At 41.8% G+C, this 23488-nt stretch overlaps 1 protein-coding gene across 3 annotated transcripts in view; it reads right to left on the reverse strand.

The window, feature by feature from the left end:
- DLC1 (DLC1 Rho GTPase activating protein) overlaps nucleotides 1-23488 on the reverse strand; it is a 415065-nt gene that overhangs the window by 273674 nt on the left and 117903 nt on the right. Inside the window, exon 1 of one of the 3 annotated variants that reach the window (XM_077302062.1) lies at nucleotides 7105-7362. The exons of 1 other annotated variant lie outside the window; for it this stretch is intronic. The gene's annotated coding sequence lies outside the window, so the exon portion shown is untranslated. Of the gene's footprint in view, nucleotides 1-6082; nucleotides 6505-7104; nucleotides 7363-23488 lie in introns of those variants that run through there. One more of the 3 variants, XM_077302060.1, reaches the window with a different exon arrangement.

A 23488-nucleotide genomic window follows, 5' to 3' on the forward strand; every position in this document is an offset into this window, starting at 1 on the left:
CACAACAGCAATGCGCCCAGGGAGTTAAAATAGAGCAGCACATAATCCAAACCTAATCATTTGATTCTTGCAAAAGGATGTTGAAAACCCATATCTTGCAGACTAGATAATTTGTACAAGCCTAACCTCTAGGGCATGTACAAATAGTTTAGTTGGGTCATGTTGATGATCTAACATAGCAATATGATTGTTCCTCTTTTGGATCCCATCTGGTTTCATCTTAAATTATACATTTTTATTGTTGCTATTGGGGATGAAAGGGGAAAAATCCTGGATGTCTGCCTCTGTTCTCTCCCATGCTACAAAGTAGGTCACAGCTGAGAAAGGGGGAGGAGAACAAATACTTTGCCAGTTGTACAGCTGTCAGAGCCACAATCACAGGTGTCAGTTAAGTGGGATCTGGCATGGAGAACCAAAAGCCAGGGACAGTATCAAGAGGCAATTGAAGGCTAAAAGATCAGAAGCCAAGACTATAACCAAAGGTAAACCAGGAGCCAAAGTCACAGGAAAGTGCAGGGAGCATATGCCACAAGATTAGAAGTTGTAAAGAGAGCAAGGGTCATAGCTCAGAAAGGCAAGAGAAACAATCAGCACCCCAGGACCAGCAGTAAGGCTACTGATCAAATAGATATTCCCAGCATTTCTCAGTGTTTCCTGCTTCAGGGAGCCAATGGGCAGTGTTCAAGGGTTGGGTCTTTCTAGGGCTTCTATCCCTGGAATTAGTAATCTTGAGCACCTTTTGGTTCATCTCATGCTTACCCATTAAGGTGAGCCCTGAATATCTGAATTTGAATAAGCAAGTTCTGAAATTAAAATGGGTGTTTCACTGTGAACCATTTAAAGCATGGAACATGAAAACGTGCATACTATTCTCTACAGGCTTCGACCCAATAGTGTTTGCTGACCTAGTTCAGCTATAAATGTTTTCAAGTCAGGCCTGGGTTACAGCCCAGTTTAGGTGGCTTACTAACCTCTTGCTTATGTTTGTCTTCATCTGTGATCCCTTTTAGCAGATTATTTCAACACTGACTGGTCTACAAATGTTTTGGAAAGCTACTTTATGGACCAATGGCTCATAGGGATCTCTATCAATGGCAGTCTCTGATACTGCAAGTGCTCAATTTTGGTTCTGCCAGACTTTGCTGACAGCAAACACATGTACAACCTGGAGAGTCTCAAACTTCAAGATTGTTCAAGTACTGCTTCTCTGTTGGTTCTGAGGATGTCCTCTTCTAAAAAAGGACCAGAAAGAGAAATTTTCTAGAGTTGGAAAATGAATCTAGTGGAACATGATGTATGGGATATGGAATTAAATACAAAGCTAGCCACATGTTCTATGCAAAGGTATCAGTACGGCTAATTCTCAACATGACCCTATCTGCAGATACTGAAATCTAGAGTCTAAAGTCAGGGCAGACAAGACAGATATTTTTATAAACATGAGAAAAGGCCAGGTTTTGCTGAACAATCTAACCCCCCCAAAAGGGGGGGGGAGGGGACCACCTGTAGGTTTAAGAAATTAATATCCTCAATGATAATCGCTAGGCAACCACAATGATATTACCAGCCTTCAAGCCTTGATTTTTGTCAGTAAAAGGCAAAGGGTCCTTTCCAGGACTGCTTGGCTTTGAAGGGAAGACTAACCAGCAACCAGCAAGTGAGTAGCAAATGACTTGCATGACTCACCCAGTCTTGTCTGTCCACTACTGTTCAAGAGCATCCACAACTTGAAAGCCAGTGTGATGCAGCAGTTAAAGTTTCAGACTAGAATCTAGGACACCCAGGTATGAATCTCCCCTCTGCTGCAGAAGCTCACTGAATGATTTTGTGCCAGCTCCATGTTCTTAGCATTAACTATCTCATAGGATTATTGTGAGAATAAACAGAGGAGAAAGTGGTGGTGTGAGCCATTTTGGGTCCCTACTGTGGATAAAAGTAGGATATAAATGAAATAAATAAATATAGCTGAAAATAGGGGAAGGGGATAGGTTGCCAGTGAATGGGATGAAGAGAAGGAAGCAGGGGAAGATGAGGATATAAGGGTTACCAAGGGGACTGAAAATAGAACTAATGTGGGAAGTGGATATAAGGGGAAATGATGTTTCCCTCTGCAAAACTGGACCTGATTAGTTTTTCTAGGATGAGAAAGGGAAGAAGTGAAGAGCTGAAGACAGAACTGATGAAATTAGGGTGGCTGGTGGATGGGAAGGAGAGAAGGAAGCAGGAAAAAGGGAGAGTCTATGAGAGCTTTCAGGGGCATGCAAGAGGAAATGGTGGTGGAGGGAGAAGTAAGGTGGCCCTTCAGGTCCTTGTGGGTTCCCCAGCTGTGTGTTCCTAACACTCAGAAAAATTGAGTGAATCAGACAAAATAATTCCAAGTTTTGAAAGCAAATACTTGGCCAACTGACTTGATCTTATGTTATACAAAATATAATTGTATCTTTTCCTTCCTTTAATGAACATAGTGAATTTTGTTTCAATGTTGGATTCCAATAGCGGTTTATGCTCCATTTGCCCTACAGGCATGTGTTTCTAGAGTGGTACACAACGCTAAAGTGAATGGGGTTGCTTTGGCTCATGCAAAGATCCATGCCAATTGGGCTATCTGAGGCCTGCAAAATGTGTAAACTAGCAAAGCCACAACAGCACATCAACTTTGCATTATGGCTTGCCAGATGTTTGGCAGCATCCCCACAACATTTGCACAGTGCCAAGCAGTCAGGAAAAAAAGAGGCTTATCAAGCTTTTATGAAGCATTTGCCCTGGTGGATCACAGGTTTTTCAGGCCTGGACTGCCTGAAGCAGTTTAATGCTTCACATGACTGGGGAATCTACACAAATGATTAGTTGTAGAGCAAGGAAAGAGAAGAATGAAATAGACATAGAACACTGATTTAAAATCATGAGTTCCTAGCTAAACGTAAGTAAGAGATGCACCTTTATGAGGACCCTGCCTAGGGTGGCACCAGCCATAGGACGGGGTCAAGAGATTTGGTACCTGGCACCCTGAGGCCTAAGGTACCAAGCTAGGGACCAGGGACCAAACTCCCCTCACTCACATGGGGAGGGAGGGACCAGGGCCACAGGTCTTTCCAAACAGAAGGAGGCTACAGATTACTGGTTTCCAGATTATTTTAATTACCAATAAATACTTTATGTACATTGTAATTTGATTACTGGTCTAGCACCGTAATAAAGACTATGATGATGATGATAATGCTAAAAAATCAGAAAGAGAAACTGCAGGAATGGCCATAGCTTCACAGATCTCTAGTAATTATAACCCTATCCAGGTAAGTGCAAACACAGTACAATGGAAATATGGAGAATATAAGCAAAAGTGATGTTGGATCAGGCCAATGACCTTCGCAGTACCATACTCTGTGTTATAAAGTAACCAAAACCCAGGAGTCTAGGTCAACCAGCAGGGCCCAAACTTCAAAAGCCTTCCCATGTTGCCCCCTGAGCACCAAGAATACTCAGCATCGCTGCCACAAACAGTGTTTCATCTCTACCTTGTGACTACTAGCCCCTGATGGACCTCTGTTCCATATGTTTATCCAATCCCCTCTTAAAGCTGTCTATTTTTGTAGCTACGACCACTTCCTTTAGCAGTGAGTTCCATTTGTTAATTAATCTTTGAATGAAGAAGTACTTCTTTTTATCTGTTCTAAGTTTTTCTATTGTGATTCTCTATCCCATGCATGATTTTGTAAATCTCTATCATTTCACCCCACAGTCATCATCTCTACAAGCTAAAGAGCCCTAACTTCTTTAACCTTTCTTTATAGGAAGATGCTCCATTCCCTTAGGTGCACTTTCAGCACCATTCACAATGTTATAATTTCTTTTTTGAAGTGCAGTGCAACCAATATTTAAAACGAGGCCGTACCACAGATTTATACAGGGGCATTATGGTATTGGGTGATTTGTTTTCAATTCCCTTCCTAGTAATCTCTGGCATGGCATTTGCTCTTTTTATTATAATCGCACTCTGAGTTGATAGTTTCAATGAGTTATCTACTATGATTCCAGGATCTAATCAGTTACAGGCTCATGAGGGGGTGCTTATAAATTCCAATAATAATAAATAATAAATAACACAGCAGAGAATCCCCTCATGTTTGCCAATATGGAAAAAGGCACTTTGCAGCTGCTTGTCAGTGTTCAAAAAAGTGTGGTCAATTTCAACTTTGGTTTTTGACTCCTTTTCCTGTATTCCTTTCTGTTCCCCTTCATTTAACAAACTAATGCTCAAATGCATGTGTAAAACCTCAACCCCATGGATTTAAATGAAATGCACTTACTGGATGCAACTGCACTGCTGTGATATGGTATTTGCATGTTTTCTTGTTAATCTTAGGATGCCATCCTTCACATGTCATAAGTGACATTCCACCCCAATTTAGAAAAATGCTGAAGAAAGTACACAAGAGGGGAAATAATGAAGCATAAGACAGCCACAGAATCCGAAGTGAATATTAAAGGCTTACTACCCTGAAAATCTTCAGTAAGATGTGCATTCGTAATGGACCTGAACCAAGGAAGTTATGTTCCTCAGTTTGCAAAACCTGAGCAAGGCAGTTAATGATAGGATGTTTTGGAAGTCATTCACTCATAGGATCACCATAAGCTGGAAGTAACAATCACACACACACACACACACACACACACACACACAATATCTTGGAAAAGCATTCCAACTAAAATAATTTATTCATTTACAAATTTATACCTCACTTTCCCCCCAACGGGAAAGCGGCTTACAACTTCATTCTTTCTCCCTCCATTTGATCCTTGTTAACAACCATGCTGTCAATTACATTAGATTGAAATACGGCACCTAGCCCACGGTCACCCACTGGAGCCAGCTCCTAAGGTAGAGTGAAGATCCGAACCTGGATATCCCAGATTCTAGTCTGATACTACAATTGCTGTACCTGTCTGGCTCTCAAGATAGCCAAATGGTAACCCAAGGCAATCTTTCTCTTTTTCTCATGCTGGAAGCCAACCACAAGGAATTACACTTCATGTTCTCCAACTGTCCATAGCTGGAAATAGAGTTCAAATGGGGCTTGGTTTGATCCAGCAAGGCACTCTGTTTGTCGATATGTATGAAAGGAAATTTCAATGAAGTTAATCTCCAAATTGGCAGGATGAAGTTTTTGATCTTGTGGGATTATTTCTACTCTTTTGCACTCTTTCAAGAAAGAGAGTAGGAAGAAAAATCCATCTCAGGCTAAAATAACATCTTGGACAAAGTTGGTATAGAACAATCCTATGCAGAATGACTCCATGGATATCAACTGCCTTAAACTGGAGTAACTTGCATAGGTTCACACTAAATGTTAGACAGAAATGTGCCCATCTCTGTACAGGATTGTAGCTCTTCCAATTATTGGTTTAGTGGAGGAATAATGGAGGAGTAAAACACATTTACTATATGGTAACTGCATGCATGTATTACACACACTCCATACCCCTTTTGGATGGAACAACTCCCCCCCCCCCCATAACATCCCTGGAATCATGACCAGAACCCATAAACTGCAGGGTAGGTGGCATTAGGCATGTGGTGATTTCTTCCATCCATGAAACCATGCCAGCACATCACATGATAAAGTAATCCATTACAATACATTGCTATGAGTTTGTCTCCTCATCTAGCACTTCATGCCTGTTGAATGATACATCTACTTCGCATTCAATTGATATATTATAAATGTACCTACGTGACAAGACCATTTGAGGGCCAATTCCCCCATCAGAGAAATGCCTGAAGAGCAAAAAATTGTCAACCTGAGGTTGAAGTGAATTTTTTTTAAAGCTTCAGCCCTCTTCTTATTAGTAAAACTGATACAGAAATCTATTGACATATCTTAATTTTATAGCCATTGCAAAATACATAAGGAAGCCCTTGCTAGCATCAACTGCAAGGTGATATAAGCACCTATAGAAAAATTGAGATAGCAATATTTAATTTCAGATCCACTTTTTAAAGGGAGAGATATTCAGAGAGAGAGAGACAGACAGACAGGCAGACAGACAGACAGACAGAGATGGCATGCAATAACCCACTTACTGTATCATTTTTTTCATTCAGTTATACTGCTGAGATCCTCAGGGTAGTAAGTCTCATCATAGCATCCTGACCGTAACACAGATCCGAGAAAAAGATCTGTATATATCAGAGCAACTTCATTATCAAGAAAATTAGACCAAAGTTTCCAATTTACCCCACCGAGACGGCACAGAAGGTAGCAATAATTGAACTTTTCTTCTCTACATACTTTTACGGTGTGTGCGAAAAAGAAGCGAGGAACCCCCTCCTCACCGAATCTGTCTCAGCCTCCACTAGCATAGAGTTCAGATTTCATTGCTGAGATCACTGCTCTCTTCTCAGCAGTTTTTCCTCCATATGTGTGATTCTAACCAAAATTCGTACTGCAGCTGGAAGTGGCTCTTAGTAAGTGAAACTATACCAGGCTTTCCCTAGCTACTTCTGACTAGCAAATGCAGACTGATGTTTTGTGAAGGAGGGGGGAGGAGAGGCTCAAAAATCCAGGCCCAGATTGCCTGAAAAGTATTTCCTGCTGCTGAAAAAGTAGTTGTGTGTGTGTGTGTGCGAGAGAGAGAGAGAGAGAGAGAGAGAGAGAGAGGAGCAAGGAGAAAACAGACTGAGACGGTGGACTCTTGAGAAAACACTGATTAGGAATATTTAACACACCATTTCTCTGTGTTGCCGTGTGTCATGAGAGCACACAAACAGGTACCCCAGTATGAATTTCATTAACAAAGCAATACTGAAACTATGCCATGGGTGGTGGTGTCCCCCTTGGACTAACAAACCACAAAGAAAGGTCCTTTCAATGCATAATATTTTGCAGTTTCAGAAAGCAGCTTTTCTGTAGGGTATTGTACAAATAACTAGCATCGCAGAGGCAGCAAGAGTGAGACAGGAGATGGACTGAAAACATAGATACAATTCATGCAAATAAATGGCAAAGATGAAGTGTTGCCAGTCAACTGCTTAACCAATGAGAACGATAAGAAATGAATGCAATTGTAGAGAAAGGCAACTACAATTGAGACAGAACATTTTACCTTTAAGGAGAATTCTCTAGGGTCTTGCAGATCAAGGACTGTAAAAGCATGAGGGTAGACTCCATCTTGCTCATATTAGAATTCAGCTGACAGGAACCACTTTTAACTACTCTTTACCAGTCTGACAGGGTGCATGAATTGTATCTCTGGAGCAGCCCACGACATCCACATCCTCCAAACTATAAGGACTTTGTGAAACTATCTGCTGTTTATCTTTTCGGCTTTCTTCTGCCTTCTCTGACTGATTTCCTCCTCGTTGCTCCAGCCTGGGAACTTGGACTGCCATTTGGTTTTGATTAAAACCAGACGGACAGCTCTGTAAAAACCGGAGAGTAAGCTAATGGAAAGCTCCGGTGTGGCTTTAATTAGGGTATCAATTAATAATAAATGTTAACTATTCATATAACAACTGCTACCAGGGTCCTCGTGGTCATTCCTAAGAGGAAACAATGCCAAAGGGATTTAAGGTTGTGTACTAATATAACTGTTTTGATTTTTGTCATTTCTTACTTTAAAAGGAAAGTTCTCTCAAGCAATGCCAAACGTTCTGACAAAGCTCCATTTTCTAATTTGCTTTAAAAGTAGAAGTGCTGATGCTGAATTTTATTATCTATGGTGAGGCCACAGGACACATGCGCTTTGCTGATTCATTTATTTGCTTAATGAAAATGATTGTACAGTTTTTGAGGTTAAAAGAATCATGGCTTAATCAGAGCTACATAAATGGTTCTACTTCCAATGGAATTTAAGGATGTTGGGTTGGCTCCCATGCTAACTATCTGTGAATGGAATGTGGGTGATTTTTGCTGATTCCCCCGTTTTAAGGCAAACTTCAGTCAGCCAGCTAGTTTTTATTAAAGCCCCAGAGAAAACAGAGAAAAATACTACGGGTAGCAACAGGAGAGATAACATCAAACTGCCAACAACTTGCTTGTGGAGTCCCACAGGGAACGGTGCTCTCTACTATTTTATTCAATATCTTTATGGGCCCTCTTGCACAACTGGTACGGAAGTTCAGGCTGGGTTGTCATCAATATGCAGATGTCACCCAGCTTTTCCTCCTAATGGATGATTGCTCTGACTCTCTCCCAGAAGCATTAGATGATGTGGCTTGAGCAGAGTCGTCTGAAGCTTCAAAGCTTCAAAGACGGACATCCGGTGGCAGGGTAAGAACGGTCCATGTGAGAAAGTCCATCTGCCCACCCTGCATGGTGTGCAGCTCTCAACAGCTCACTCTGCCAGGAATCTTGGTGTGATCCTGGATGCTTCCCTCATAATGGAGGCCCAGGTCACAAAGGTAGCACGGCTGGCATTTTACCATCTCCTCCAAGCCAAACTACTAGTGACCTACTTGGCCCCAGAACACCTAGGGCCATTCCGCACAGTTGGTAGAAATCCGTAACCAACACAGAATATTCCATTGCTGTGTATTGTGGCGTCATTTCACACCTGGCCAAAAACTCTGTTTTGCTAGCAGGACTGTTTCTCCTCCAGCTTTCCTCACCTATTTCTGGTTCTTGACGAGTAGCAATGAAAACGCCACAAACTTCCCTCGCCCCCTCCAACCTTGAGCCTGCCAATCAACCGGACAACCAATCAGCTTCGGCTAGCCATGCAAAGCTCACATCCCCCCTCCCCCCTCCTTTAAAAAAAAACACCGAAGTAATCATTGCAACGCAATTTCATTTGTTCACAGAGGCATTAGTTATCTGTCACAGATCCGTCTTCAAGTTTTGACAGCTTCATAGCGCAAACTTATATTTACAGACTGCTGTGCAAATCTTCCCAAACAGCAGCCCCTTCTCAGAAGCAAAGAGGTGATGCTTTGGGGCCAAAAGATTTGTCAGTGATAGAGAAAATTTATGCTTTGGAGAGTTGATTCCAACTGTGGTCTCTGCCCTTCCTTGGCAGTTAACTTTTCTAGATCTGGCAACCTCACCTACCCATCCCCTTCCAGCAGCAAGGGGGGGGGGGGGTTACCTGTAGTTTCCAGCCATTCACAAACAAAAAACAGGGGGGGGTATTTTACTGGAGTTCTACATGCACCCCCCCAATGAAAAAGAACAAAAAATACAATGTGACACACCCACTCACGTATAGAGCAAGGGGGCAGCCAGATAATTGAAAGGGTTTTGAAGAGACTTGTGATTATGCATTGCTACTCAACATTCTCCATTTTTTAAAAACAACCACCTCCTGTCCCCCAGAAGCCATGGAGGTGGGACCATGGGAGGGACATCTCCGTGGCGAAGTGAGTACTGATGACACCTCCTCACTGAAACCTAACGGGTGATTGCGCCATCTGTCGGGATTTTGACCAGGGGAATACAGTTTAACTGATTTCCCAGCTTCCACTACAAATCAGCAGATGGAGTGAAACTGACACTCAGGGGGGGATGGGAGGCTGACAACATCATCTGAAACCATGATTTTAAAGCATCGGCATCTGGTAAGGATTTTGCTGAAATTCCCTCGTGCAAAACGGCCCCTAGTCACAGTGATCCATGCAATGGTCACCTCTAGACTGGACTTCTGCAACTCACTGTATGCAGGCCTACCCTTAGCCTTGATTTAGAAAGTACAACTGGTCCAAAATGCAGTGGCCAGGGTCTTCACAGCAACTCCATGGAGGTCCCACATTTGGCCCATCCTCCATCAACTACAATGGCTACCAGCTGAATTCCAGATCAGACTAAATATTCTGATAATTACCTTTAAGGCCAGTTTATCTGAGGGACCGTTTCTCTGCTTATGTCCCCCCCCAAAAAAAAGCCCTATGCTCTGCCACTGCCTACCGGCTAATGATCCCTGGCCTGAAAGAAGCCTGTTTGGCCTCAACCAGGGAGAGAGCCTTCCCTGTCCTGGCCCCTATCTGGTGGAATGAGCTTCCGGAGTAGATCAGGGCCCTGATGGATCTAAAACAGTTCTGCAGAGCCTGCAAAAGGGAGCTCTTCGACAAGGCTTTTGGTTGAGGTCAACCAGAATCAGTAACATCTGCAGGACCCCTGAACCTCCCTCCCAAGAACCCATACATCTGAACCATGGACCTGTTTGAACTGTTATCAATTAGACTGTTACCTTCAGTTATGGTTACTATTGTTATTGTTATATTGTTACAGTCCATTTATATGTCAAGTTTTATGTATTCTTTATGTTCCATGTGAACTGCCCTGAGCCTCAGGGGAGGGCAGTATACTAATATAATGAATGAATGAATGAATGAATGAATGAATATAATATAAAATTATCTACACAAAATCTCTCAATATATCACCCATCCTAATGTGTCTAACAGTTAAAAGGTCAGAATCTGAGTACATTATGCACTTGATGTTATCTCAGCTGGCATTTTCATTGCAGAACACAGAAACCTCACCACAGATACAATAGTTTGTTGGTTAATCCCTGACAAAAAGAGTTTGAGGGAGACCCTCTTGCTGTTCCTGAGGGTCTCTGTCCCCCAAAAGAAGCATCCTGGACTGCATCAGGAAGGGTTAATGAGTAGTCCAGCTGATGGAATCACTTTCCATTTCAACCCACAAGAACTACAGAATCTTTGGTGTTGTGAACTCTGTGAAGCTGTCTCTCAAGCTGCATCCCTATACTGATGAAGCTTTACGGATCACTTAACTCAGTAGTCCCCAACCTTTCCGAGGCTGGGGACCGGCAGGGCATCGGGCTGTGCCCGCACGGACTGGCTGCGCCTGCGGGCCGCGCCCGGCATCGGGCCGCTCCCGCGAGTCGCGCCCACGGGCCACTCCCGCACATCGGCCTGCGCCCGCGCATCGGGCCACGCCCGTGGGCCGCGCCAGCGCAATGCACGGCCCGGCCCTGATTCCCTCTCCCCGCCCTCCCGCAGTAAGAAGCTTCCCGGGCCGCAAGCTTGCGGCCTGGGAAGTTTTTTACTGCAGGGGGGGCAGGGAGAGGGAGCCGCGGCCCGGCACCATGGCCTTCGCGGCCCGGCACCAGGCCGCAGCCCACAGGTTGGGGACCACTGACTTAACTGACCACAAGCAAGGATGTGAATCTAAGGGAAATTCAACCTCTTTGGTAAGGTCACCTTTTTGGGTGAGGCTACAGGCTTCAGGACTGTCATGACAAAGATGGGACTGTGCTAATGTAGTCTTAACCAACACATTCATGCACTTGATTTGTACTAGACAAGAGCAGCAGCAGAAGAGTTGGTTTTTATATTCCATTTTTCACTACTAGATGGAGTCTCAAAGTGGCTTACAATTGCCTTCCCTTCTTCTTCCCACAACAGACACTCTGTGAGGTAGGTGGGGCTGAAAGAGCTCTGACAGGGCTGCGCTGTGAGACCAGTGCATATTCTAACCATTACACCATGCTTATAATAGTCTATTCCTGAAGGCTAGTAAATCCAGTGGGCTGCCTTTGACATAATCCGCAATACATTTATTGCAAAATTTGTTCACAAAAGTATCAAGTGCTAAGAGACAGAAATTTTTCAAATTTACAAAATGAATGGGCATACTGGTTTGCATGTCTTCCAGTTGCAGTTATGACCACCAAAGAAACATTTCTTCAAAAACAACAACAACAACAAAATTAATAGAGCATGTTGGGTATGAAGTGGAATATGTCAACCATAAGGCTAGTACTTTAACATTGAGTGGAAAAACAAGTCTTTAACCTTTCAAACAATAGACACAGTGAGTTTGCAGATACTGTTTCAAGGAAGCCAGTAACCCTGTGATCTATGCTTTTTGATATTCAGCTCCAGCATAAAAAGCCACATGATATTCATAACACACAGCATTATTCTAGTAATCATGGAGCTGGAGTATAAATCAGAAAACAGTAGATAATTTTTTCAAACTCTCTAAAAACAGATCAAGTTATGGAAATTATTTTCCCCCTATAAAAGAAGTTCTGACTTTCAGTTTTTTGCTTGGGAATGTGTTAGCTAAGGATGACCCATCCAAGATAAAGCTATTTCTTATAATCCTAGCAGTTGTAAAGAACCAGAGTTATAAATTTAAGGCCTGACTTGTACCTAAGGTGAGGGATGCAGGCATGGAAAGACAACACAAAGTGATCCAGACTTGGTACAATTTATGAGCTTTAAAGCAAGGAGTGGAATGGAATATGCTGATATTCTTTGTTTTCTAGAACTAGGAGCATCTACACTGGGGTGTGGGAATAATTTCTCTGCATTAACTGGCTGAAGTTTTCCCTTCTGTAGCCCTGGTGGGGCTGAGTAGAGCGAACCAGTGTCAATGATCAAGAATAACAAGTATAAAATAAATATATTTTGTAGAACAGCATTACACACTAATTTGGTAACACAGTATGCTGTTCTAAAATCTTTCAGGTAGATAAAACCTATTGAAAGTACTTTTTAAAGTGGTTGAGACCTCTCTCTCTCTCTCTCTCTCTCTCAAAACATATTAACCCCCCCCCCCCCAAAAAAGAATCCCTTGGGAATATTGCCAAATAAAATGGAAAATAGGTCAAGCATAGAAATTATCAAGAGGGCAAAATACAAACTTGAATCTTCTTAATATGCACAATACCAGTTATTTCCTTCTACCCTGTTCTTGAAATCACACAACACATTTTAGCCACAATTTCCTCCAGTAACACAAAGGCATAACACATGATTAGCAGATGCTTTCTGGCTATCTGAAGCAAGTGTACTGACTACCTGACAGTCATACGAGGTCACAGAGTCTCCCACCCCCTTCTGTAAACCATATCTGATTTTAGCATGGTTCTCCTGATGGACATTGCTGGAAATAAAAGCCTGCAAGGTAACATGCTGCCTGAAAGTTATGCATTTTTGCATATGGTTAAAAAAAGGACTGCAATGGAAACCATACTTTGTACACAAATCAATCCCCCTTGAATAGGCAACCCCATACTTTCATATGAATCAGCCTTTCTCAACTTTTTTACCATTGAGAAACCCCTGAAGCATCCTTCAAGCTTCAAGAAACCCCAGAAAGGGCATGACTGTGCAGAATTGGGAAACATAGCTGTGTACATGTCTACCCAGGGTCCCTCCCCTTCCCTCCCCCTCCAGTCTCATTATTGGCCATTTTTGAAAGGGGGTTAACATGAGTATTTATTGTCATATCACTGATAAATGTTTAACAAATATTAAAAATTAATCAAATATTAAAAATTAATTAATTTCAATTGATTCGGGAACCTCTTCCAGAGCTGTCAAACCCCCCAGGATTTCACAAAACCCTGGTTGAGTAGCCTGATATAAATGCTTGCTACTTACACGATATTCTGATGTTTCCTGAATGTAGTATCATTTTGAGATGGCTGGAGTTACAAGTACTGAAAAGCTTAATTTCTAATCAATTTGCGTGATTCAAAGCACCATTGAAAAAGAATGTAAGGGACCATTGATTTAAAGACCCCCCCTAAAGTTAAGCACTGGGGCCAAAGCAATGACAGTTACAAGGGTTGTGTTTAAATATTCTTCTAGCATATGTTGTACCAGAACATATGACAGTAACCTCTAGACTGGACTTCTGTAGCTTGCTCTACATGCATGTACACTCATCTCTGCTCCAGAAACAGCAACTGGTTCAGAAGGCAGTGGCTAGTGTCCTCATGGGTAACACCCTGGTGGGCACATATTTGACCTATGCTCTGACAGCTGCCCTGACTCCCAGTAGAATTCTGGATCAAGTTTAACATTCTGGTGAAGAAGAAGAAGAAGAAGAAGAAGAAGAAGAAGAATGGCTGCATGTGGAGGAGTGTGGTATCAAACCCAAATTGCCAGATTAGAAGTCCATGCTCCTAACCACTGCATCCAGCTGGCTCACTGTGAGTCCAAGGCCATCTGTGGTCCAGATCCTGTGTATCTGAGAGACTGCTTCTCTATCTATACCAGCCAAAGAGAGCTCCACTCGTCCAATACCAGCTAGCTGGTGGTCCCTGACCCCAAGAAGGTATGTCTACTTTCAACCAGGGCCAGGACATTTTCAGTCCTGGCCCACACCTTGTGGAATGAACTCCAGGAGAACATCTGGGCCCTGCCAGAACTAACAGAGTTTTTCAGGGCCTTCAAGTTGGAGCTCTGCCACCAGGCTTTTGGTTGAGGCCAGTGAATCAGTATTATCTACCATGCCTTCCCTATCAAAAAGATGCCCTCGGACCGCACTCTAGTTAGAGCCAGCTTGGTGTAGTGGTTAGGAGTGTGGACTTCTAAACTGGCAAGCTGGGTTTGATTCTGTGCTCCCCCACATGCAACCAGCTCAGTGACCTTGGGCTCGCCACAGCACTGATAAAGCTGTTCTGACCAAGCAGTAATATCAGGGCTCTCTCAAGCTCACCTACCCCACAGGGTGTCTGTTGTGAGGATAGGAAAGGAAGGTGATTAGTTGCTTTGAGGCTCCTTCGGGTAGAGAAAAGCATTGTATACGAACCAACTCTTCTTCCAGAAGAACAGGAGTTATGCTGATGCTGCTATTCCATTTGGATGTCAGATGGTAAATCAAACTGCCATTCAATGTTTGTTTCACATTTTATAATTGTATTTTAACAAAATGTTTTAACTCTCAATGTAGATACCAAGATGTACATCACCGTGAGCCAGCTCACTGGGTAGGGCGGTATAGTTATCAAATTAAATCAATCAGTCATAAAAGCCTGATATCACTAGCAGCTTAGATGTATCCAAAACATCTTTTGGTCCTGTAGTACCATTCCAAAGAAAGCTTAACACACATTAGATCTTCATTCGATTTATAAGCCACATTAACTAGCTTTAGTGAAGTAAAACCAGACAGTTTTGCCAGCTGACATTAAACAATGAAGCAGTGTTGTATTTTTTTTAAACAACACCTTAGGGGATATCCCATTGAGATGATGATGTTTAGCCCTGACAGTGAAATGACTTAAGTATGTCAGGATGCTGAAATCTCTCCAGTCCTCTCCTGAACAACAGCAGATATGGCCATCTGCAATGTTCAAAATTTCCCAGAGGACCCAGAATCATGCTTCCTCTGTTCCAAGCTCCATCATATTTCTGGATGGTGCCCTATTCACATGGCTATCAAAAGCCAAAGGACTTAAAATAATGGGCAGTCTCCAGAATATCTGATCCATCCCTCTTGTTGCTCTGGGATGCATTCTTACCCTGATGCAATGCTCTCAGAAGCCAAATGTTTATGAAGATCAAGTCACATCTGGCATATAAAGTCAGGCCTTCAGATGTGTATACGAGCAGATCTCAAGCGTTCAGCTGTGGGAACATAGCAATGGATTTCCCTCCAGACCCCAGCCTCAAATGAAGTGAGGATGCTGCTGAGCAGCTGAACACGAAGAAGCTGTCAGCAAGTGTACCTTTCACACTTTTTCTCTGAAAAATTAGATCCAAAGATACATTTTGGTTAACATTTGGCAGTTATTGACTCATTACTTGGAACAATTTCACTTTTAGTAATCAACTTTGGCCATAAATAAAGTTTAATAGTAGAACTGAGCCTTCGTAAATTTATAGGTAAAAAAGGGAAAATAAAATAAGACTAACAAGAGGTATATTAGCACAGTTTTTGTGGGGTGAATCAGAGCTAACTGCATGAGATGCAGTGGACTGTGTAGAGTCATCTGCATCTGATGAAGTAAATTCTCTCAAAAGCTTATGCCAGAATATATTTTCTGATTGTTGTGGTGCTACTGGATTCCTGTTTATTTTTGCTACTATAGAGTCATGGGTTTACACATTTGGGATTAATCAAATCAAAGGAATATTTGATTTGTAACTTTTCACTATCAGAGGCCTAAAATGTGATATTTATAATAGAAGACATTTTTTAATCCATCCATCCAAACACACAGTTATTTGCTTGTCTTTTTTGCATCCCTTTCTTTCTTTTTGTACAAGAAGTTGAACCATGAAATGACCCCAAGTTCTCTTGAGGGATGAGAGACACACCAAACATAACAGAACATAGATTCTCATTCTGATGGGGAAGACTATACCATCTGAGAGAAAACTGAAATAAATTTTTAAAAGATGTCATATATCTAGGATCCTACTTACATCTCTACCTGCACACACCACATAAGCTTCCCTTGGTCCCATTTTACAAAGAATTACAAAATGAACTCTCCACAGAAAAATGACTACGTATTTTATTATTTAGACATTTATAACCATTTTTTCTTCCCATTGGGGACCCAAAACTGCTTACAATATAATTTCCCCTTCCATGTTATCCTCACAACAACAATGCTGTGAGGTAAGTTGGACCGAGGGAGAATGATCAGCCCAAGGTTCATAGCAGAGTGGGGATTCAAACCTGCCAGATTACATCCATACAAAATATGGAGATTTTTGCATGTACAAAAGGGAAACAAAATCAGCAACATTATTTGTGAATTCTAGAAACAAATGATAAATTCTGTTTGAGACTACACGTTTACATAGACCATTTCCGCATGGAGGTGTAAAATGTGAGTGGCTTCCTGCTTGCAAACATGGGATCATGAATCTCACGTCTGCAGCCCTCCTCATGGGGAGACCCCTCTCATATTATTTATTTAATTTATGTTATTTTTTAGACTTATTAACCATCACTCTGGGAACTGGCTCAGTGACGGGTACTAAGTCTAATTTTTTTCTTTCTGCTTTTTGACTCCTGATGAGGCTGCAAGGGAAAACAAGCTGAACTTCTCCCTCCATTCCTTGGCTTGACAATCACAGCAAGCCACCAATCACAGCAAAGCAAATCTCTCATGGACTGAAACTTTCTCCCTCCCCAGTCCCAAAATTATTATTATTTTTTTAGAGGCACTATGTGGTAATGATAAACACAAATGCATTTTTAATAGAAACCAATACTGCCTCACTGCTATAGAGAAATGTCAGAATGATACAGCATCCCTTCCCCTTTTTGGAATTTGTGTTCTTTTGCTGTTTATTTCTGTCTAGGTTGATTTTTGAGATGCTGCACATGGTCCCAAAAGCCGAAAATGACATTTTGTGCTAATGGCTGGTCTTAAGATGCTCAGACCCCTGTATGAGTGGGAGAAGTCTGCCAGATCACCTGCCCCCCACCCTTTCCCAGCTCATTTCCCACTTCCAGAAAATGCAAATGGGGCTGTTTTTGCCTGCCCATGTTGTACAAAGGCTGGACAGGTAACTGAAGCCCAAAAAGACATTTTGTGTAAATGGTTGGCTTTAAAACAAGGTGCTCAGACCCCTGTATGATTGGTAGAAGGCAGCCCGATCATCCGCCCCCCCCCCTTTCCCAGCTCATTTCCCACCTCCAGAAAACAGAAAAGGGGTTGTGTTTTGGCTGCTTGATCCCAAAAAGACTGTGGACACTTCAAAGAAGATTTTATTTCACCTTTGACAACATAGGTCTGCTGTCATCCTGCAACACAGACCATACCATTAAAAAAATTACTTGGAGCAGGAAAGACTGTATGGAGGGGAAAACACGTGATAGAGTCAGCAGCTTTATCCTTTACATTACAGCTTTATCCTTTACATTATATCCACACAACAATAAACCCATGAGACAGATTCAACTGACACAAAGTGAGTGGCTCAAAGATAGTTTCCATGGAGGAACTGAGCTACAAATCTTGTGCTCCCAAATTTTAATCCAAACAATGAGACTTTAATTGGTTGTAACCTATATGTCCAAATGATTTCTCTTGAATTTCACTGTAGACACTTTTTCCTGGATCAGTTATTGATTTCATTTCCTTTATTTTTCATTATATAACTGAATTGTGTGTTGGGAAAATGACACTAAAACCTACAAAACACATTGTAGATAACACACATAGAGCTTCACGTGCTTTGGTTGGTAATCTTGAATACAGATGAAAAAGGAGAGATTATTTTAGCAGCAAACCAAAAATAGAACAGGCACTTTAATTTATGCTTACATTATACCACAGATGACCTTGAACTTCCTGAAAGCGAGTACTCACTACAAGAGTGGTTTCATTTTAATGGTACTCATTTATGTCTATCTTGTGAGTTTAGTTTAATAGATTTATAATGCAAGTGTCCATTATGTGCAGATGTTAAAATGTACAGATGTTAAAATGCCTGATTTGCTTTGCCTGGGGCCTCTGATCTGATTTACAGAGAACATGTATAGTAAGTCTAGTATTTCATAACCACTGATACAGTTGTAAAACAAAAGCAAATCTAATAAATACGTTTGATAACAAATGTTCCAAAATATATTTGAAACCATCACTTGTTTTGCTTCAGTCACACTTTCCCCAATTGAAAGTGAAGCAAGGAATACCTTTTTAGGGAAGTTTCCTCTTAGAAGCCTGTTAATCCACATACTAATATTCATGGGGTAAAAGAGCAAGAACACTCTCCCTTGGTTTATATTGAGGCATACCATGGGTCTTTGAGGAATCAGTATTGTCAACTCTGAATACAGTTCTTCAGGGCCACTTCAGAGCCTCACGTATCTTGTCTTTCACATCATCTCATTCAACTTTTTGACTGTGGAGGAGCCCATGAAATAATTTTTCGGACTTTGAAGAGCCCTGGAAGTGATGTCAGCTGGCCACATCTCCTCCTACATCCCCAGAACTGACATCAGTCCCCGCACGCTTAGCCCCACTTTTACTACTACTCTGCCTCATATAGGCTGGAAAGAACAGCAGGAGATGAGAAGACAGCTCATATGCTTCCCCCTCCCCCCATACCACATCACGTCAGAGCTCCCATGGATGCCCCTCAGAGCTGTGGACCCCCAGGTTGGGAATCCTTGCCTTAAGAGGAGAGGCCAGGGACTGACCTGGCATCCTTTACACACTAAACAAATCTTCTATCATGGAGCCATGTTACCAGTATTACACTCCAATGGGAATGTGAGACCTATATATATATGGCAATATGCTCATGGGCCTAATTTGCCTGGTTCCTTCTCATACCCATGGAAGAATTTCAAACATCAGGGTCATATACACAGAGTAGCCTTTCTCAATTTTTTTTTACTGTTGAAAAATCCCTGAAACATTCTTAAGGCTTTAAGAAACCCCAGAAGTGGCAGGATTATGCAGAACATGCTAGGAAGTGTATATGCCCATTGGGGCCCCTCCCCTTCCCACCCCCTCCAGGCCTATCATTGGCCATTTGGGGGGAGAGCAATTGACATGACCTTATATGGTCATATCACCTGACCCCAGGTTTTCGGAAAACCTGATATAGAGGATGGGCAGTTTGTTCTTGCATGAGGCCCTTGAGTCATTGTATTTATATGGATAGTGGAGGAGAATGTGTACATACTCCCCTCCATAATACAAATAATAAAAACTGCCAGGAAAATGTATGTATTAGTCTTATCTGCTGTTCTTCTTGTTTCTTTACCTTGACAAATCCCCCTGCACCATTGCTTTCATATACACGTACCCCTTCCACTGAATATGTAAATCAAAGTATAGGTGTCCCAACCTGTGAACTGATTCAGCAATATTATTTTAGGCTTGGCTGAAGTACTTTTATACTCTGTGATGATAGTGAAAAGTACTGTCAAGTTATGGTTGACTGATTCTGTAGAGCAGACTTTCACAACTTTTTTTACCATTGAGAACCTGCTGAAACATTCTTCAGGCTTCAAGAAACCCCAGAAGTAGCAAGATCACGCTGCAAATGGGTGGGAAGCATAGCTGTGAACATGCCTGCTCAGGGCCCCACCCCTTTCCAAAACCTCCAGCTCCATCACTGGCAATTTTGGGAGGGGGTGGGTGGGTCAACATGACCATATACAGTCTTATAACCTAATAAATATTTAACAAATTTTAAATCTGTTCCCCATAATATATTTCTGGTAAGGTCTTGAAGGAGGAGTGTGTCTCGTGACTTAAGTGCTACTCAGCACTTACCATGCACTCAGGGTAGCTGTCCTGCCTAAGTGCTTCCTCCTCCAACTGGCTTGCCTGTCTTTCCAGTGGCCAGCCAATTGCCTTCCGTTCCCCCATCCCTGACCACCCCCTCCTCCTTCCACTTCCAAGGCTTGGAGGCTGCAGATCCCTGCTGTGTGAGAGCTGCCCCTGCTGGTGAGTTCCATAACAGCTGCCTGCAGCCTTTTCAGGTCCTGGGAGGAGGGGAAGGTCATCCCCAGAGTTCTTCCACCCCATCCCCTGATCTGCTGCCTGTTGTAGTCCTGAATGCAATGAGCTTGGCCCCTAGTATATATATTTTAAAAATTAATGAACTGCCATACACTCAGGAAACCCTTCTTAGGCTGTCAAGAAATCCCAGGGTTTCATGAAACCCTGGTTGCCAAAGTTTGACATAGAGTTTTCAAGGCAAGAAATATCCAAAGGTGGTTTGTCTGGATCCATATCATGACTCTAGTACTCTTTGGAGGTCTCCCTTCCAAACACTAGCCACAGTTGACCCTGCTTGATGAGACTGGGTTAGCTTGGGCTTGCTTTTATTGGATGTTTTTATTGGTAATGTTTTCATTTTAATGGTATCCTTTAAATTGTTTTTCATTGTGAGCACCTCAAGCAAAATGAGAGAGGTGGCATACCAATTTTCTAAATAAATAATAACAAATAAACAGGCAAGATCAAGCACAGAAAAAAGAATACCTACATTCTACAGCCTATGAAAAACAACAAAAGCATTTTTTGTGAGTACAGAAGAAAACTTTGCCTTAATATAAAGGTACATAATCAGATGGTAACAAGTGCCCTATTTTAGCAGGAACAGTAAAGAAGAGTGTGCATATGTATCCCTGTGTGTGCATAATGCACATACAAACTAGGGTTATAATACACTGTGAAGGGATCCAAGTAAAGGCAGTTATTGAATAATCTAACCACAGAAGAAACTTTTGCTGACCCTAGCCAGCTAGCAGTTGAAATGATAAAAGGAAGCTTGTACTGGCCTATAGAGAGAACAGCATTCAGGGTAAAAGCATATTTCTAATTTGCTAGTATTGCCTTACGGAAGCAACGCTGTGCTCTCCAAAATAAAAATTTCTTTGCTGAAATGCCCTGTTGATTTTATGCTGAAACTAGGATTCTATGTGGCTTCTCATCTCAAAGGACTTCCGCTGCTCATATTGAAGAATAAGTCTTCCATTCATGACTTGCCAGTGTTCTTTCTCTCCTAAAAATTCTTGATATTTTCCTTGGCAATCATTGGTTCTCATTTGGTATTTTCAAACAAAATAGGCTCCTCCAGATTTTGCTTACTAAAATGGGGATTACCCCTCCTCCACCTTTTCCTCTCAAATTCCTTTCTTCTCATAGACTGACTACCATGGCCATTCAGAGGTTTACAGCTGCTATGAATGTAAAAAAATAAAATAAAAACACCAAAAGTAATAAAGTCAATGTTCACAGCTTTTACAACTGATATAGCTAATGTAAGCAAAATGATCTTATACAGAAACAATAGGTTTCTAGTTTCTGTTGTGTATCATCATAGTGTATTAGATTGTGAAGGGATCTTAGGGTTAAAACAGTACAACTTCTTGTTTGATGTTAGAAAATACAATTTATACATTTCTGCTGAAAAACTGTTAATGAGGGGAGGTCATATATGTCGTTAGACAGTGAATGTGCTGTACTTATTTTTCCTGCCTGACTATAACATGAATTGTGTCTGCCTTGGTTGAGGAGAAGGTGAAGAGTCTCAAGTCAAGTCTTTGACCATTTCTGCATGAGGAATATGTTTCTGGACAGCCTTCGAATGCTGGTGGCCTTTAGAGCCCCCTCCACATGATGTCACCTGTATCCCAATGCTGTCCAGTAGCTGGGTTGCGATTTGGCCATTTTTAACTTGTGATTTTGGGAATCACCAAAACTGGATTTACCACCTTAAATTACATGTCCCATTGGTAAGCAACCAGGGATAAGCCTATATGGGGAGATAAATGCACTATCGTGCATTTGGCAGCTTTGTCCCGCCCTAGCACCTGCCCTCCCTTCTCCATTTCCTGTTCCGAGTAATTCTTTAAAAAAAAATGTCACAGTCCGTGTCACAGTGTGACCGCAAACCTACATTGTCAAAGGTAAAATACAATGTTCTTTAAATTGTCAATGGTCTTTTTGTGTTTTTTTGTGTTCAGGCAGTCAAAACACAACCCTTTCCCTATTTTTTGGAGGTGGGGAATGAGCTGGAAAAGACAGGGGGTGGTTGACTGGGCTGCTTTTTCCCAATCATACAGGGGTCTGGGAACCTTGTTTTAAAGCCAACCATTTAAACAAAATGTCTTTTTGGGCTTCAGTTACTTGTCCATCCTTCTAAAAACTCAGTCAGGAAAAAGCAGCCCTGTTTCATTTTCTGGAGGTAGAAAATGAGCTGGAAAAGAGGGGTGGGGATGATCTGTCAGCCTTCTTCTGATCATACATGGGTCTGAGCACCTTGTTTTAAAGCCAACCGTTAGCACAAAATGTATTTTACGGCTCCAGGGACCCTGTTCAGTGTCTCAGAAATCCACACAGACAGAAATAAACTGCCAATAAACAAACCAAAAAACAAAACCAAAAAACCCAAAACAAACAACAAAAACAACAAAAACCCAAATCCCCAAAAGGGGGGGGGATGCTATATCATTCTGGTATTTCTCCATAGCAAAATGTCATCTTGGGCTCCTGGGACCATGTGCAGCATCTCAGAACCCCCCCCCCCCTTTGCAGGATATTCTATTTAAAATTCTGCTCAGTTATGCACAGTGCAGATCTTGCAGGAATATGCAACATAATGAAGTGGGCTGTATTTCAGAAAAACTCTGTATCACAATAAATCTTTGGTAAGTGAATAAGTAAGAAATATATTTAAGTTTATCTAACACAAAATCCAGTACTGGTGCTGGCTGAGAAGTACTGGGATCATGGATGTCAACTGACATATTTTTTAAATATTATGTCATTTGTCATATAACACAAACCCTAACGCCTTAAGTAGTAAAATAGTGTTTGCTTATCTGTAAAGTTGCAGCAATGTTGCAGCCAAAGTTGCCGTCAAGTTGCAGCCAACGTATGGTGACCTCTTAAGGTTTTCAAGGCAAGAGAATTTCAGAGGCTTTTTTGTCATATATAGACCCTGGAATTCATTGGTAGACTGTCATCCAAATACTGACAGGCTAACCCTGCTGAACTTCTGAGATCTGATGAGATTGGCCTAGCCTGGGCCATCAAGGTCAGGGCAAAGTAGTGTTTACAAAGGGATATTAGGTATCTCAGCAATACAGCAACCTATTGTCTGAACAGTGTTTAAAACTTGGGGAGGGGGAGGGCTTCTAACTTCTGTTCCACATGTGTTGCCACTAATACAGATTAACATTCCATTACTGTGCATGGAAAGGAAGGGAGAGCATCTTTTGACTAGTTTGATATATCATGTGGAAGTATTAATCTTCCTCCCACACTTGTTTATAAAATGAAAAAGTACATTCTA

The sequence above is a fragment of the Paroedura picta genome, chromosome 10 (genome assembly GCF_049243985.1).
Source record: "Paroedura picta isolate Pp20150507F chromosome 10, Ppicta_v3.0, whole genome shotgun sequence".
NCBI lineage: Eukaryota > Metazoa > Chordata > Lepidosauria > Squamata > Gekkonidae > Paroedura > Paroedura picta.